Source organism: Cynocephalus volans, chromosome 4, assembly GCF_027409185.1.
Source record: "Cynocephalus volans isolate mCynVol1 chromosome 4, mCynVol1.pri, whole genome shotgun sequence".
In the NCBI taxonomy this organism is placed as follows: domain Eukaryota; kingdom Metazoa; phylum Chordata; class Mammalia; order Dermoptera; family Cynocephalidae; genus Cynocephalus; species Cynocephalus volans.
The window spans coordinates 106,791,217-106,808,238 of NC_084463.1; the positions used below are offsets into that span (position 1 = coordinate 106,791,217).

The 17,022-nt window shown below is 39.9% G+C and overlaps 1 protein-coding gene and 1 pseudogene across 1 annotated transcript in view; one reads left to right on the forward strand and one right to left on the reverse strand.

The window, feature by feature from the left end:
* DNHD1 (dynein heavy chain domain 1) overlaps window positions 1-17,022 on the forward strand; it is a 104,388-nt gene that overhangs the window by 16,764 nt on the left and 70,602 nt on the right. The gene's annotated exons all lie outside the window — the stretch shown is intronic.
* Window positions 13,585-15,492, reverse strand: LOC134375659 (transmembrane and coiled-coil domains protein 1-like; annotated as a pseudogene).

Genomic DNA, 17,022 nt, shown 5'->3' on the forward strand with positions numbered 1-17,022 from the left:
TGTAGTTTCCTCTTGCCCATGGCCTGTTATTATGGTTTGTTGTGAGGTGGGGCTGTATATTCAGACAATCCTCTGGCTAATCACCATACATAGATAGTCCAGTTCTGAGAGAGAGGCCTGCTAAGATTTTGTGAAAATGAAAATGAATGTGAAGTAGGCTCACCTTGCCTGGGCTGAGCCAAATTTTGGGTTCTGCATATCGCTCTAAACTTCATCAGAGGAGGTTAATAAGAACAGACTTCTGATATCTCAAAGATGACCTTGACTGCAAAGTATTTCTATTCCCAGGAGTAAGCAGTTACTTTTATGGATTGCTCTTGGTTAAAAACTTAAATATTTTAAATACTTAATGCTAAAAATTTTCATGAAATTTCCACAGAAATTTTTTTCCCAGAATTACCTATCCTTCTTATCCTACTCTATATTTTCCTTTTTCTATGTTTCCTCTCACCTTTTAAAATACCATATAATTTCTTTACATTTTTTACTAACTCTCCATGGTAGAATTTACCTCCACAAGGGCAGAAATCTTTGTTTTATTCACTGTTGTATCCCAGGAACCTAGAAGAGTCTTTGCACAAAGATGTTCGGTAACAGCTGCACAGAGTTTAAGACTTTGGGCTTAACAGAGCTTCTGCATGTTTATGAGTTTGTACTGATTAGACCCTTAAGTGATATCTTCTTCTTGTGTTTTAGAAGAGGGGCTAAAGAGGAAATTCGTAGTCTCTCTTCAGGAAGTGTAGGGATGCGGGCCAATGCTTCAGCAGTGTCAGGATACTAGATCCAGAAGTGGATCTAGATGAAGAAGTGAAAAGGAGGCAATGACTTTTAGCCTCCACAGAGTAAATGCTGGGCCTGCCACTGAACCAAGCCAAATGGGGCAAGAGATGGGGGAGAGCTGCTCTACAGCCTTTCTCTGCCTCCTAGTTTGTAAATCACACATTGGTTGTTTTTTGTTTTTCATTTTTAAAAAATTTTAATCAACACATTGTAATTGTACATGTTTATGGGGTATAATCTGATGTTTTGATAACATATATGTTATATAATGATCAGGTCAGGGTAGTTAACGTATGTTGCTTTGCCTCACACGGATTTGTCACCCCTCTTCCTCTGGGTGACGGAGCCACAAAGGATTACTCAAAGCCCATCTCTTCTGAGCGGTGAGAAGCCCTGAAGGGGTTAATCTCCTGGAACCCTCAAGAGAGAGGCATTCCTTCCATTTGGGGAAATTAACCAAGAACTGGTGTTCTTGCCCCACATTTATTCTACAGACCAGGAAGTTACAAGAACATAGGTAGGGTTATAGTTTAACAATATAGGCTGGTAAGATTCAGTAAAACAAGCAAGGTGACATTCCATAATGCAATTTGCAAGAGGTTAAGTCGATCCACCAACAAAAGCTTGATCTTAGCAAACATTCTCTCTCCTTACAGCAATTTCCCAGTATCTTTACATATCAATCAGTAACCTGTCTGTCCCCTGAGCCAGCAACCTTGCTGTGCTACAATTCTTTATCTTACAACAGAGACTAGCTTGGGGAAAAATTTCCGGTCTTTTGCAAGGTTAACATTTTATATGTACTTTTAAGAATTTAGGCTAACCCTGAAACTACAAGACACTAGGCCCTGTGAAATATATTTGCTTTATAAATATTGGTATACTCCACAAATGTATCCATCACCTCAGGCATTTATCATTTCTTTGTGGTGAAAGCATTCAAAAGCCTCTCTGCTAGCCATTATGTAATTTACAAAAGTTAACTGTTAACTATAGTCACTCTACTGTACAGTAGAACACCAGAACTTATTCCTCCTATCTAATTGAAATTTTGTACTCATTGGCCAATTCTCCCTGTTTTCCCTTCCTCCCCACTTCTCCCCAGTCTCTGGTAACCACTGTCTTTTTGATAATAACCTTTTTTTAAAAAAAATCTGGGTTTTTTTCTTCTGTTTTTTTGTTTTTGGCTCTAACCAGTATGGAGATCTGAACCCTTGACCTTAGTGTTATAACACCATACTCTAACCAACTGGGTTAACTGGCCAGACCAATAATAGCCACTCTAAATGGAGTGAGGTAGTATCTCACTGTTGTTTTGATTTGCATGTCCCTGATGATTAGTGATGTTGAGCATTTTTTTCATATGCCCACTGACCATTTGTATTTCTTCTCTTATGAAATATCTGTTAAGATCCTTTGGGGCCAGCCCATGGCTCACTTGGGAGAGTGTGGTGCTGATAACACCAAGGCCCCGGGTTCGGATTCCATGTAGGGATGGCCGGTTTAGCTCACTGGCTGAGCGTGGTGCTGTCAACACCAAGTCAAGGGTTAAGATCCCCTTACCGGTCATCTTTTTTTTAAAAAAAAAAGATCCTTTGCCCACTTCTCAATTGGATTATTTGTTTTCTTGCTCTTGAATTGTTTTAAATTCCTTATATATTCTTAATATTAACTTTTTGTCAAATGTATAGTTTGCAAATATTTCTCCCATTCTGTAGGTTGTTTCTTCAATCTTAACCATTTCCTTTGATGTGCAAAGGCTTTTTAGTTTTATGTTGCTGTGGATTGGATGTCCCCCCAAACTCACTGAGGCTTGGTCCCCATTGAGACAGTGTGAAGAGGGTGGGAAATCTTATTGTGGTAGTTGAAAGTGGGGCCTTGAAGAGGTGATTAGATTGTGAGGACCATTTCCTAGTGAATGGATTAATCCATTGATGATTTAATGGTGCTCATGGGTGTGGTTCTGAGGGTTTTAAAAGGAGAGCCAGTGAGGAGATTAGCTCTCTCTGCTCTGCCACCTTACATTGCTGTAGAGTAACCTCACAAGATACATTCCCTGGACTTTGGATTTCCCAGCCTCCAACTGTAAGCAATAAATTCTATTTCTTCAAAAATTACCCAGTTCCAGGTATTTTGTTGTAAGCAACAGAAACAGACTAATACAGAAAAGTGGTACCTGAGAAGTGGGTTTTTGCTTATAAAAAATATTTTAAAATGTGGAAGCAGCTTTAGAACTGGGTATTGGGCAGAGGCTGGAAAAATTTGGAGGAATAGGTTGGGAAAAGCCTAGATGCTGGTGAGGAGAGTTTGGAACATTTTAGAGACTGGTTAAAATGGTGGTGACCAGAATGCTGATAGAAATATGGACAGTAAAGGCCATACTGGGAAGATCCCAGATGTAAATGAGAAGGAGCTTATTGGAAACTGGGGCAAGTATCACCCTTGCTATGAACTGGCAAGGAACTTGGCTGCATTCTGTTCACGCCCTTAAGTTTTATGGGATGTGGAACTCACAGAAGAAATTTCTAACAGCAAAGCATTCATGAAGCGGCACGGCAACAGCCTATGCTGAGTTATGGCAGAAAAGACATAAAGTAAATCCAGAATTTATAATTCAAAAGAAAGCAGATGGCAAATAATTGGAAAACTTTCAACCTGGCCACGAAAGCAAGGGTGTGGCCTAGTGACTGTTTTCCAAGGAAGTCAGTAGAGAAGAAAGGGATTATCAGGAGAATGGAAAAAAGACCTTAAAGGCTTTTCAGAAATCTTTGAGGCTGCCCCTTCCATCACAGGCCTAGAGGCCTAGGGGAACAGAATGGTCTCAGGGAACAGGCCTGACATGCCCTCCCTAGGCTCACTGCCTAGGGCCACCTTTGGAAGCTGCTTCCAGCACCAGCATCCCAGTAGCTGTGGCTAAATTGGCTGTAGGTGTGGCTGGACCTGAAGCTTTGGAAGATACAAACATGAAGCCTTGGTGACATCTACATGGTGTTAAGTTTGCAGGCTTACAGAATGCCAAAGCTATGGAGGCTTGGGAGCTTCCACCCCAATTTCAAAGGATGCATGGAAAAGCCTGGGGGCCCAGGAAGAGATCTGTTGTAGGGACAGAGTCACTGCAGACAGCCTTTGCTAGAGCAATGCCAAGAGGAAATGTGGGGTCAGAGTTGAAGCAGAAAACTCCACCAGCACCATGTCTAGTGGAGCCATGAGAATGGGACCACCATGGAGACCTCAGAACTGTAGAGCTACCAGCGTGCAACAACAGCCTACAAGCACTAAAGCACGGCTGAAGACCAGGAAAGCTGTAGGAGTGGAACTTCCCAAAGACTTGGGGACCCAACCCCCATACCATTGTGCAGAAGATGTCAAACATGTAGTTAAAGTACATGATTCACCAGCTATAAGATTTAATGCCCGCCCAGCTGGTTTTCAGACTTGTTTAAAACCTGTTAACCCTTTCTTTTGGCCTATTTCTCCCTTTTAGAATGGGAATATGTACCTTATGTTTGTCCCACCATTGTATCTTGGAAGTAAATAATTTGTTCTGATTTCACAGATGGGCCCTTGGACTTTGGACTTTTCAGTTGAAATAAGTTCAGACTTTGGGGATGAAATAAATGTATTTAAATGTGAAAAGGACATGAGTTTTGGGGAGCCAAGGACAGAATGCTGTGGATTGGATGTCCCCCCAAACTCATTGAGGCTTGGTCCTTACTGCAACAGTGTTAAGAGGGTGGGAAATCTTATTGTGGTAATTAAAAAGTGGGGCCTTGAAGAGGTGATTAGATTGTGAGGACCATGCCTGACTAAATGTATTAATCCATTGATGGTTTAATGGTGGTCATGAGTGGGATCCTGAGGGATTTAAAAGGAGAAGGAGTGAGGAGTTAGTTGTCTCACTGCTTCTGCTGTCCACCATATGATACCCTGCTTTGCTATGAAGAGTCATTACCCACCAACAAGGCTTTCACCAGATGTTTTACCTGGACTTTGGAGTTGCCAGCCTCTGAAACTATAAGCAATATATTTCATTTTCTTACAGACTACCCAGTTTCAGGTAATTCTGTTATAAGAAACACAAATGGACTAATACAGATGTAATCCCACTTGTCTATTTTTGCTTTTATTGCTTGTGCTTTTGAAGTCTTATTTAAAAAACCTTGCCCAGTCCCATGTTATGGACCATTTCCCCTATATTTTCTTCTAGTAGTTTTATAGTTTTGGGTTTTACATTTAAATCTTTAATCCATTTTGAGTTGGTTTTTGTATATGGTGAGAGGCAGGGGTCTAGTCTCACTCTTCTGCATGTGGGTATCCAGTTTTCTCAGGACCGTTTACTGCAGAGACTGCCTTTTCCCCAGTATGTATTCTTGGCACCTTTGTCAAAGATCAGTTGGCTGTAGGTGTGTGAATTTATTTCTGGCTCTCTATTCTGTTACATTGGTCTATGTGTCTGTCTTTATGCCAGTACCACACAGTTTTTGGTTACTATTGCTTTGTAGTATAATTTGAAGTCAGGTAGTGTGATTGCCTCCAGCTTTGTTTGTTTTTCTCTGGATTGCTTTGGCTATTTAGGGTCTTTTTTGGTTCCATATGAATTTTGGAATTGTTTTTTCTATTTCAGTGATGAATGTCATTGGTATTTTGATAGGGATTGCATTAAATCTGTAGATTGCATTAAATCTGTAGATTGCTTTGGGTAGAATAGCCACTTTAACAATATTAATTCTTCCAATCCATGAACATGGGATATCTTTCCATTTATTTATATCTTCTTCAATTTCTTTCTTCAGAGTTTTATAGTTTCATCATAGAGGTCTTTCACCTCCTTGGTTAAGTTTATTCCCAGGCATTTTTTTTCTTTTGTAGTTAGTATAAAGGAATTCTTTTCTTGATCATTTTTTCTGATTGTTTCCTGTTAGTATATAGAAGTGCTACTGACTTTTGTATGTTGGTTTTCTATCCTGCAACATTACTGCATTTGTTTATTAGTTCTCACAGTTTTTTGGTGGAGTCTTTAGGGTTTTCTATATATAAGATCATGTCCTGTCATGCAAATAAGGCAGTTTGACTTCCTCCTTTCCAATTTGGATGCCTTTTATTTCTTTCTCTTGTCTAATTGCTCTGGCTAGGACTTCCAGTACTATGATGAATAAAAGTGGTGAAAGAGAGCATCCTTGTCTTGTTCCTGATCTAAGAGGGAAAGCTTTCAGCTTCTCCACATTCAGTATGATGTTACCTGTGAGTTTGTCATATACAGCCTTTATTGTATTGAGGTACATACCTTCTATACCTAGTTTGTTAAGAGTTTTTATCATGAAGTAACGTTGAATTTTGTCAAATACTTTTTTGCATCAATTGCAATGACATATGATTTTTGTCTTTCTGTTAAAGTGGAGTGTCACATTTATTGATTTGCATATGTTTAACCATCCTTGCCCTTGGGGATAAATCCCACTTTATCATATCTTATTAATGTGCTGTTGGACTCAGCTTATTAGTATCTTGTTGAGAATTTTTGCATCTATATTCATCAGGGATGTTAGCCTGTAATTTTCTTTTTTTGTTGCCTCCTTGTCCAGTTTTGGAATGAGAGTAATGGCCTCATAAAATGAGTTGGGAAGTATTTCCTCCTCCTTGATTTTTTGAAAGAGTCTAAAGAGAATTGGTATTAGTTCTTCTTTAAATATTTGTAGAATTCAGCAGTGAAGCCATTAGGTCCTGGGCTTTTCTTTAATGGAATATTTTGTATTACTGATTCAGTTTTCTTACTTGTTATTAGTCTGTTCAGATTTTCTATTTCTTCATAATTTAATCTTGTACATGTTTTTGGTAGACATAAGCACTCATTTCTTTAGGGTATATATTCCAGGAGTGGAATTGCTGGAATAGGATAAATGTATGTTTTGCAGTGTAACAGTTCTCCAGAGTAGTTGTACTAGCTTACATTCCCATCAACAATGTAGATTTCCAATTGCCCTGCATTCTCATTAACACATTGTATTGTCAAGGTTGTTAATTTTAGCCAAACTAGCAGGTGTACAGGGTGTCTCATTGTGGTTTTCATTTACATTTCTATGATAACTAATGATGTTGAACATGTTTTCATATATTTATTAGCCATTTTGGTGTCCTCTCTCCTGTAAAATGTCCAGCTCTCTTGCTCAGTTTTAATTGGATTGCCTGTTTTATTACTATTAATTTGTAAGAGTTTGAATAATAAGAAATACATATATAGATAGATAGAGATCAAGATTTAGTTATAGGTATAGATATCTCCACAGTTGCTGACATAGAGCTCCTAAAACCCTTGTAGATAAGAGTACTAGGAGATTCTTTTGTTCTAAGAGTTGGTCTTTGACCCTGATTCCTAATACAGAGCTCCTATGATCTTTGTGATTTCCTGAGTAATAGGAGCTGCTAAATCCCTCGGAATTTCTTGGGTGATGGGAGCATCTTTTTTTCTAATGAGGTGACTCTTTGTGGACTTCTGGATTGCCACTGGATGGGGGCTGATGCCAGAGGAACCGACCATGTAATTAGAGGTTTGAACTATCAGCTCCCCTTACTGCCATTACCAGGGAAAGGAGAGGTGCTGAAGATTGAGTTGATCACAAATGACTAATAATTTAATCAATCATGACTGCATAATGAAGCATCCATAAAAAGCCAAAAGGACGGGTTCAGAGAGCTTCCAGATTGCTGAATACAGCTGCCTGCCAGGAGGGTGGTGCACCCCAACTCCACAGGGACAGAAGCTCCTATGCTCAGTACGCTTCCAGACTTTGCCCTGTGTACCTCTTCATCTGGCTGTTCATCTGTATCCTATAATAAATAAACCAGTAAATGTTAAGTATAGTGTTTCCCTGAGTTCTGTGAGTCACTCTGGCAAATTCATTGAATACAAGGAGGGGATCATGACAACCCAATTTATAGTTGGTGGGTCAGAATTATAAGTGCTATGATTTGAATGCTTCTCCCCTTTAAAACTCATGTTGAAATTTTGTTGCTATGTGGCAGTGCTAGGATGTGGGGCCTTTGGTAAAAGGCGAAAGATTTATACGTTTTGAAGAGAAACAAAGAGTGTGTAATGTGGGGCCTTTGGGAAGTGATAGGGCCACGAGGTCTCTGCCCTTGTGGATGGGATTAATGCTGTTATAAAAGGGCCAGTCTTGGGGGACTGAGCCTTCAACCTGTGGGATCCAATGCTGTCCCCAGATAGTGTCAGATTGAGTTAAATTATGGGATACTCAGTTGCTATCCACTTAAGAATTGCTTGGAGTGTGGATCAAAACCCCTTTATATCTGGTGTCAGAAGTATTGTGTTGAGTGATGTTTATAAGAATGGGAAAAACACTTTGAGTTTTCTCATCTCTAACAGAGTTCTCTATATGTTCTAAATATGAGTTCTGTATCAAATATGTGTATTGTAGACATTTTCTCTGAATCTATTGCTTACCTTTTCACTATTTTAAAGGTGCCTTTTGATGAGCAGATATTAATTTTTTTTTAAATTCAATTTTATTTATATTTATTTTTGTGGGTACAGTGTGTTATTTCAGTATATGCATATCCTGCACAATGATTCACTTAGCGTAGATAGCATAATTTTGTCCCCATTAGTTCACCCCCAATCTTCCCCCCAACCCCATACCACCCAGCCTCTGGTAACCATTATTCTACTCTATACTTTTTTTTTTTTTAAACACAGAAAGACTAACATCCTTATTGCAATAAGAACTCTTAAAAATGAATTAGAAAAATCTAAGCAGAAATGTGGTGAAGGACATGAACAGATAAGTCATACACCCTAAAGAAACACATGTGGTTAATGAGTACATTCTAAGATCTGGTTGCTGATGGGGGCGGGGCCAGCCCAGACCCCGTCTCAGGGTCCCGTGTGTCGGCCACCTCCGTTGCTGGCCTGGATGTGCAGTAGCAGGGATGGGGCTGAGGCCCACGCCCCATCTCTCCGAACCCCCATGTGTTGGGCTGGCTCTGTTGCTGGCCTGGATGTGTAGCAGGGGAGGAGTTGAGGCCTATGGCCCTCATCTCTCCGAACCCCTGCGTGTTGGGCTGGCTCTGTTGCTGGCCAGGATGTGCAGAGCTGAGTATTGATTGTGTGTCTTCACCAGTTAGGGGGGAAATGGTACCAGGAACTCATTCCTTAGTGATTTCATTCCACAAATATGCATTCAATATCACTAGGCAATGACATGGAGGCAATGGAGATTTACAACTGTCCCTATTTTATGTCAAGGGTCGGCCATGACAGGAAGTCTCAATCATCCAGGGAATTGAAATGAATTGAAGTTCATTTTATCAATCTATTTTATCAATCTTTTTTGTTGTTGTTGTTAGTGCCTTTCCCCCCCAGCTTCACTGAGCCTTTTGAGTTCTGGTTAAGACAGGTTTGCCTATACCCAAGGTTATGTAGATATTCTCCTATTTTTTCTTCTAGAAATTTTATTACTTTATCTTTCACATTTAGGTCTAGGATCCATTTCAAATTAATTTTTATGTGTGGTGTGAGGTGAGAGTCAATGTTTATTTTCTCATTTATTGAGAAGACTATTCTTTTCCCACTTAATAGTAGTGTTGTCTTTTTCTTAAATCAGGTATTTATATCTGTACAGGTCTGTTTCTATTCTGTTTGTCTATCTTTTTGTCAGTATTACACTGTCTTGGTCATTACAGCTTTATAATAAGGCTTGATATCTGGTATTATAAGTCTTACAACTTTTCTTTTCTTTTTTTTTTTTCAGTCTGGCAACTTTTCTCTTCCTCAACATTACCCTGGCTATTTTAGGTTCTTACAGTTTCCATATAAAGTTTGGAATCAGCTGGTTAATTTCCGCAAAATAACCTACTCAAATTTTTATTGAGTCTGTTTTGAATCTATAGATCAATTTCAGCAGAATTGATATCTTAATATTTAGTTTCCTGATCCATAAACATGGAGCTCTTTATTTATTTTGACTTCTTTGATTTCTCTTAACAAGGTTTTGTAGGATTCCTACAGGGGGCTAGAACATATTTCATCTGATTTTCACTAGATATTTGATGGATTTTTGTTGCTATTATAAATAGCATTAAAAAGCATCATTGTTTTCTGATGGTTGCTACACCATACACAAAATTAATTCATAGTAGATAAAAGACATGTGTGCAATGAAAAAACAAAAAGCTTTTAGAAGATAAAATAGGACAGTATCTTTATTATCTCAGGGTAGGGAAGGGTTTTAACATATAAAAATTGTAATCCAAAAAAAAAAAAAACATTTGTCTGTATTAAAATTAACTTTTTAGAATTGAAAACACCATTAAAAAATGAAAAGGCAAGCAGATGCAACACACAGAGCTACTTTGTGGACTGCTGCACAGAATGGAATGGTACCTGTCACTTTTGGCAGTCACACCACAAGGAGCAGGAGTGGGAGGTGGGGATCCATAATGATCACGGCTGGGCCGAGCCCGTGGCGCACTCAGGAGAGTGCAGCGCTGGGAGCGCAGCGACACTCCAGCCGCGGGTTCGGATCCTATATAGGAATGGCCCGTGCACTCACTGGCTGAGTGCCGGTCACGAAAAAGACAAAAAAAAAAAAAAAACATAATGATCACGGCTGATAACTAAATTGTTTCAGAACCAAGCTTGTAATATGTGCTGAATAAAAGCAGTCGGCTGTCCATTAAAATGTACCATTACAGAAGAACTAAAGTACATGAAAATACATTTAAAAAATGATGTTAACTGTGGGTGTTTGTGTAGATATCCTTTATCCATTTGCTTACAGGTTTTATCATGAATGGGTGTTGAATTTTGTCAAATGATTTTTTTCTGCTTCTATGTAGGTGATGATGAGATTTTTCTTATTTAGTCTGTTAATATGGCAAATTGTCAGTGTTAGACCATCTTTGCATTACTGGGATAAACCTGTTTCTTCCCTTCCTTCTTCTTTCCCGCCCTTTCTTCCTATTTTCCTTCTGTAACTTTGTATTTTTACATAATTTCAAACTTATTAGGAGAGTTGTAAAGATAGTGAGATTAAGCTCTCATACAACTGTTATTTGTCCATTTAGTTTATCACTTATGCTTTTTCTCTGCATATGTATACATTTTTTTCCTGAATCCTTTGAGAGTAAATTGCAGGCATCATGTTCCTTTACGCTTCAATATTCCAGTGTTTTTTCTAACAAGGACATTTTTTTCCATAACTAAGATTAGGAAATTTTTTCAAAGGTTAGGAAATGTTACTTTGATACAATTCTTTTATCCCCTGTCCTTATTCAAACTTTGGCAATTGTTCCAATAATGTCCTTTAAGTAATAAAGTGAATGTTTGTTCCTGCTTCCGGATCCAAACCAGAAAATCATGCATTGCACTTAGTTGTGACTTCTCTTTAATCTCTCTCCTATGGCACAGTTACTCAGCAGTTTTTTTAGTTGTTGTTTGGTTGGTTTTTTTTTGGGGGGGGGGGGTGTTTGTTTCCTTGCCTCAAGATACAACTCGACGATATGATGTGCATTCCAAAGCCTCCTTGCCCCATCCAGATCAGACCAAGAATAGACTTTCGCTGAGATCTACTGGGCACTTTCCACTTCTCTGTTCTTTTTTGCCTCCCTTTCTTTGAGGTTTTTTTCTCTGAAGATCATTCTTTCAATAAAACGCATTGAAAGGCTATCTCAGGCTCTGCTTCAAGGGAACCCAAATCCCTATCTCAGGCTCTGCTTTGAGGGAACCCAACCTAAGAAAATATGAATGAGACGAAGCTTATTCATTACTTTATTCAAATATTCTGTAGACACAATATTTGTTAACCTACTTTATTTTTCAGTTTCTGAGAGATATATGTTAAAACATCCCCTCCTATGACTATAGATTTGTTGGTTTCTCCTTTTCTTTCAGGTTTTGTAACATGCATTTCAAAATCATGTTATGTACATTAAGTTTCATAACAGTATTTCTTGGTGACTTGCTCCTTTTACTGATATCAGAAAGTCTTCATTCTTGTTACTGCTTTTCTTCCAGAGTGCTCATTTGTCTGAAGTTAACAGCATTTGCTTGGTCTATCTTTTTCTATCCTTTGGTTCTCAACCTTCCTTTATTATTTTATGTGTATGTCTTATAAATATCTGGAAACCATTTAGTCTGAGAATCTATGTCTTTTCATAGGTTTATTTCATTTCTTATGATTACTGATAGGCAATGACTTATTTTTCCCATCTTTGTTTTCTATTTCCTAAGGTTTCTATTTGAAATCCTTTTGTTTCTTGTTTTTTGTTGGCTCATTTACATTTTTGTTGCTATTATTGTCCTGTAATAATTTGGATGTTGTGCATTTTATTCCTCTCATGCTTACCCAGGCACTACCCAGTGTATGCTCATCTTTCTTAGTTTTAAAATATTGATTTTTCTTTTCATAGACTCTTATAGCAGGGGGAGGCCATGTGACTCAGCTCTGGGCATTGATCCTAAGTGGAAGTCACTGGGAAAATCCAGCCAGAAACCTTTTTGGACTTTCACTCTTATCTTGTTGCCTCACCCTTGGATGAAATTTTTGGTGATGGAGAAGCCAAATCATCATGATAAGGGTGAAAATCATATTAAGGATAGAGGAGAAGGAAGTTTGTTCTGGTTGGTATTGGTGGGCCAATATGTCATCTGTGGATTTATAACATTAAATAAATAAACATTTTATTTGTGTAAGTGACAGTTTTTTCCAGTTTTCTGTTACTTGCAGCTGAATGTGTATGTAAGAGGTTTATAAGTCTGCCTATCAGGTGTGACCATTCAACTTAACATTTTATAACAATGTCTCTTTCATGTGTTTTTCTTTTTTTCTTTTTTTTCCATTTAAAAACATAACTTTTTATTTCAAAGAAAAGATAAAAGACCCTCCCAACCCTTTCCAAAAAAACCTATAACAATAATAATGATGATAATATAATAATAATAACAATAGTAAAAAATCCTATTAGAAACCATAAGGAAACACTGAGAGTTTGAGTATTACATTCTTCAAGTATGCTGTTCGGATTTTTTATTTTTAAGTTGGTAACTACACACATAAAAAAAAAAAAAAAAACCTTAAAAGTGCAGCCAAGAGACTTTTCTTAAAATTACATATTTAGAGGGCTATGTCAAAATACTGTAGTAGAACTGTGCAGTGATCCTGTGGGGCACGATGCTCTCACTTTTGTATCCTAGAAAAGGTTAAGGGACCAGGCTCAAAAGTGACCATACTTCCAGGGTTAGTGTGAGTGGCCAACTTGAGTGAGAAAGCCAGGGAGATACATGTGTTCTTCCATGGACAAGGAAAATCCACCCTGAATCCAGAATTCAGACATGGAATGTGGTAGGATTTCACAGTAAAGTTAGTCTGGGATGGGAAGAGGTGGTGAGCCCAGACAAGGCAAGGTGTTAGGTATAATTGGTTTGCCCTAATCAGGTTTTTGTATCTTTTTAGTGGGTTTTAGTGCAGTCCTTCAAGCCGCAATTTAGAATGCCCTTCAGTGTGCTCCAGGTTGTTGGTTCATGTTAAAGGACTGTTTAAGATTTGCATCCCAAGGAAAATCATGCTATATAAAAATGATCCAAGATTTTCACTCAAAAAAACTTCTTGGATAAAATCTAAAAAATACTATTGCAATTGCATCTCTTGAAGAAAAAAACATTATCCTTAATGTAAACAGATTCACTCAACTCTTTTGTTGTAGAAATCTTCAGAGTAAGTAAGTTGCTGTCTAACTCTCCAATGCATGCACTCGCCAGAGGGGAGGGAACACTGCCTTCTTGTGCCATCATCACCTGGCGGATGAAAAGAACCATTCCACATAGTTGAAGAGGGCATCCCAGTGCTTCCAGAGAAAGGCAATGAAAACCACAAGGAATAAAGTGCTGAACGTCCTGTTGCGAGTCTTCATAAGGGGGACCACGCAGTTGACTATTGTAGAGAGAAAGACCAAAGAACAGCCATGATGGCCAGGAGGATGTTGATGAGTTTTCCCAGAAAGTTCTGGGCCGTGGCATTCTCCAGCCCTTCCAGCTGCACCACCTGCTGCTGCTGCTGCTGCTGCTGCTGCTGCTGCTGCAGCTCTGTCTTGAAGATGCGAGTCTGGCACGCCTCCAGGGCCTCCTGGATGTCTCGGCCCATTCATAGGACTAATAGACAATTTTCTCTTCCGTGCTGGCCAATTTCTGCTTCAAGTTCAAGAATTCATTCTGGTGGAGCTCCATTAGGTCATTTAGTTGTTCTTCTAATCTTTCACATCTATATCGCTCCTCCTGTAAGGTCTGCATTATTAAGGAATAGTCCTTTTGATAATGTTCCTTAAGGGTCTCAAAGGATTCCTCTAGTCTGGCCTGGGATTCCTGAATCTCCTAGATCTCAGGTAGTAGTGCATCAAATCCTGAGCTCTGCATTTCCAGGGTGTTTGTTTTGGAGCTGGATGCTCCTACAGCAATACCCCCAGTGGTGCCATTGGCTCCCACTGAGCCTGAAGTGGCACGAGAACAATCTTCCCCACTACCATAATGTGGGCTAGACTTAAAGTTGGAAATCCCCCCCCAAAGTCGTCCCCCCATCATCCACTTGGCCTTCCTCTAAAGAGACCTTCAGCTTAGGGATATTGTCTGCACTGCCAAATTTGTTCGGAATCAGTGAGGCAATCTCTCTGGGCTTTGAGACCAGAGCCCCTGCTGTGGGTGGCTTGGGAGAAGCTGGAAAATCCACCTTTGACACTATCCACCACACCTTCACTGAAGCCAGTCACCTTTCCTCCCACATCCTTCAGACCCTGGTGCATGTCCCTGAAGACATCCTTTGGCTGCCAAAGGATCCTATTCTGCTCCACCTCTCGGAGCTTCCTGTGGTAGTGCTCAAGTTTCTTTTGTAGCTGGAAGATGGTTTGGGCAGATTTCTGGTTCTTCTTCTCAAATACCTGCTTGATGCGGGCTGCCTGCTGCTTATCTGCACTGTTGGCAAGCTTCAAGTACTCAGCAACATTGTCGTCCCAGGTTTGTGCAATCTTGATCTGTTCTGTGAGCTTCAGGATCTTCTGCTGCAGGTGAGCAATGGCAGCCTTTGTGCACTGAGGGTCTGGTGTTCCATCCATGGAGGCTGGAGGCCACTGCACTGGAAGTCTGAGCGAGGCTGCTTACTTCCAACCGCTCGATACACTCTGCAGTTGCCTCCTCTCCTGGTAGACTTGCAGCAGCAGCACAAGCTATTTCCATCATAGCAGAGCTGGTAGGAGCATCAGTTGTGGATAAAGACCTGGGTTGGCCTGACTGCGTAACAACTGCCATCTCCTGGCCAGATTTCCTGTTGATTTGGGGATTTGCCTTTGGGGCCTCTGGCTTGCCCTGCCTCCTATGGCACTCTGATCTGCTGCAGGACACAATTCAAAGCTGTGGGATGGGGGCGGGGTGGGGGGGACACCATCAATCTCAGCACATGCATTCTGGCTTTCCAGATCCATTTCAGGTTCTGGATCTGTCTGAATTTGATGCACATAATGTGAAGACACTGATGACCTCCTGCACTGGTGCTGGAAGAGATGCTTCAAGCCTTGGCCAATCACATTAATGTTCTCCAAAGCATTGTGGGTCATTTTTAGACAACTTTTTGTCTGCTTTCTGGCCTCTGCGTCTTGGGATTTGCCTTCAGGATCAGGGTCCTCATATAATTGTGCACTGCCCGAAGACTCCATCAGTAGACTTAATATGCTCATTTGCAAACTCAAAAATGTTTAAACACACCAAGACTGTCAAATTAGGTAGGCATCTGCTTCAACAGCGACTACGCATGCAGCTGTGAGACGGAGGCTTCATGCTTATCTTCATCATTCTTCCTCAAGCACTTCCAAGGTGCACAGGAATCCTCTTAAGAAAAGCTGTGGGGAGGGGAGGCGTAGCCGGCGTCCCGCCAGCGCCGTCGCTCGAGCCCAAGCGCCGGCTCCTGCAGCTGCGCCCGCCGCGCCCGGCCCTCCCTCCAGCCACCCCCTCCCGGCCCTCCCCCCCGCGCCGTCTCAGCCCGTGCGCGGGAGCGCGAACCTTTTCATGAGTTTTTCTAAAAGCGCATTTCCAGGGAGGCTTTCTCTGGTCACCCTGTTTAAAATTACAGACCTCCGCTCTCACCAGCATTTCCAATTCCTCTTTCCTTGCTATTTTTCTTTTTTTCTCACAGCACTCTCACCTTTTTGTATACAATATAAATTATTTATTTATTATGTTTATTGTTTCTCTCCCCCCAGTAGAGGGCAGGGATTTTTACCTCTTTCATTCATAGATACATGTCTAGTGTTAATTATAGGATATGTCATATAGTCGGTGCTCAGTGCTCAATATTAGTTGAATGAAGGAATGCCAAGTGTGAATTTACATCTATATCTTTTTCCCAAGCAAAATAAGAACCATAGCATTCTCCTAATTTCCTTTCTCTTCTCTCTTCCTCTCTCCATCCTTTTGATATCGCTTGGAATTTTTGTTCTGGATTGTTATGAACATTCTTTTTTTACAACCTACCCATTTGTGTTAGTCCGTTCAGGCTGCTGTAGCAAAATACCCTAAACTGGGTGATTTATAAACCACAGACATTTATTTCTTACATATCTGGAGGCTGGGAAATCCAAGATTAGGGCGCCTACAGATTCAGTGTCTGGTAAGAGCCTGGCCCTCATAGATAGCACCTTCTTGCTGCTAGCTCTCTGGAGCCTTTTTTTTTTTTTTTTAATTGACAAAGATTGAATATATTCAAGGCGTACGATGTGATGATTTGATATGTGTGTATATATATATACGTTGTGTAATAATTACCACAATCAAATTAATTAACACATTCATTACCACCCATGCAGTACATTAGATCTCCAGAACTTGTTCATCTTATAACCAAGTGTGTACCCTTTGAATAGAATTACCATATGATCCAGCAGTCCCATTACTGGGTATGTATCCAAAGGAGATGAAATCAGTATCTTGAAGAAATATCTGTACTGTCATGTTCACTGCAGGATTATTCATAATAGCCAAGATAATGGAAACAACCTAAGCGTCCATTAATGGATGAATGTCTAAAGGAATTGTAATACATGTATACAATGGAATATTATTCAGCAATAAAAAGAAGGAAATCCTGACATTTGCAACAACATGGATGAACTTGGAGGACATTATGCTAAGTGAAGTAAGCCAGACAAAGAAAAACAAATACTGTATGATCTGAGGCCTTTTTTTTTTTA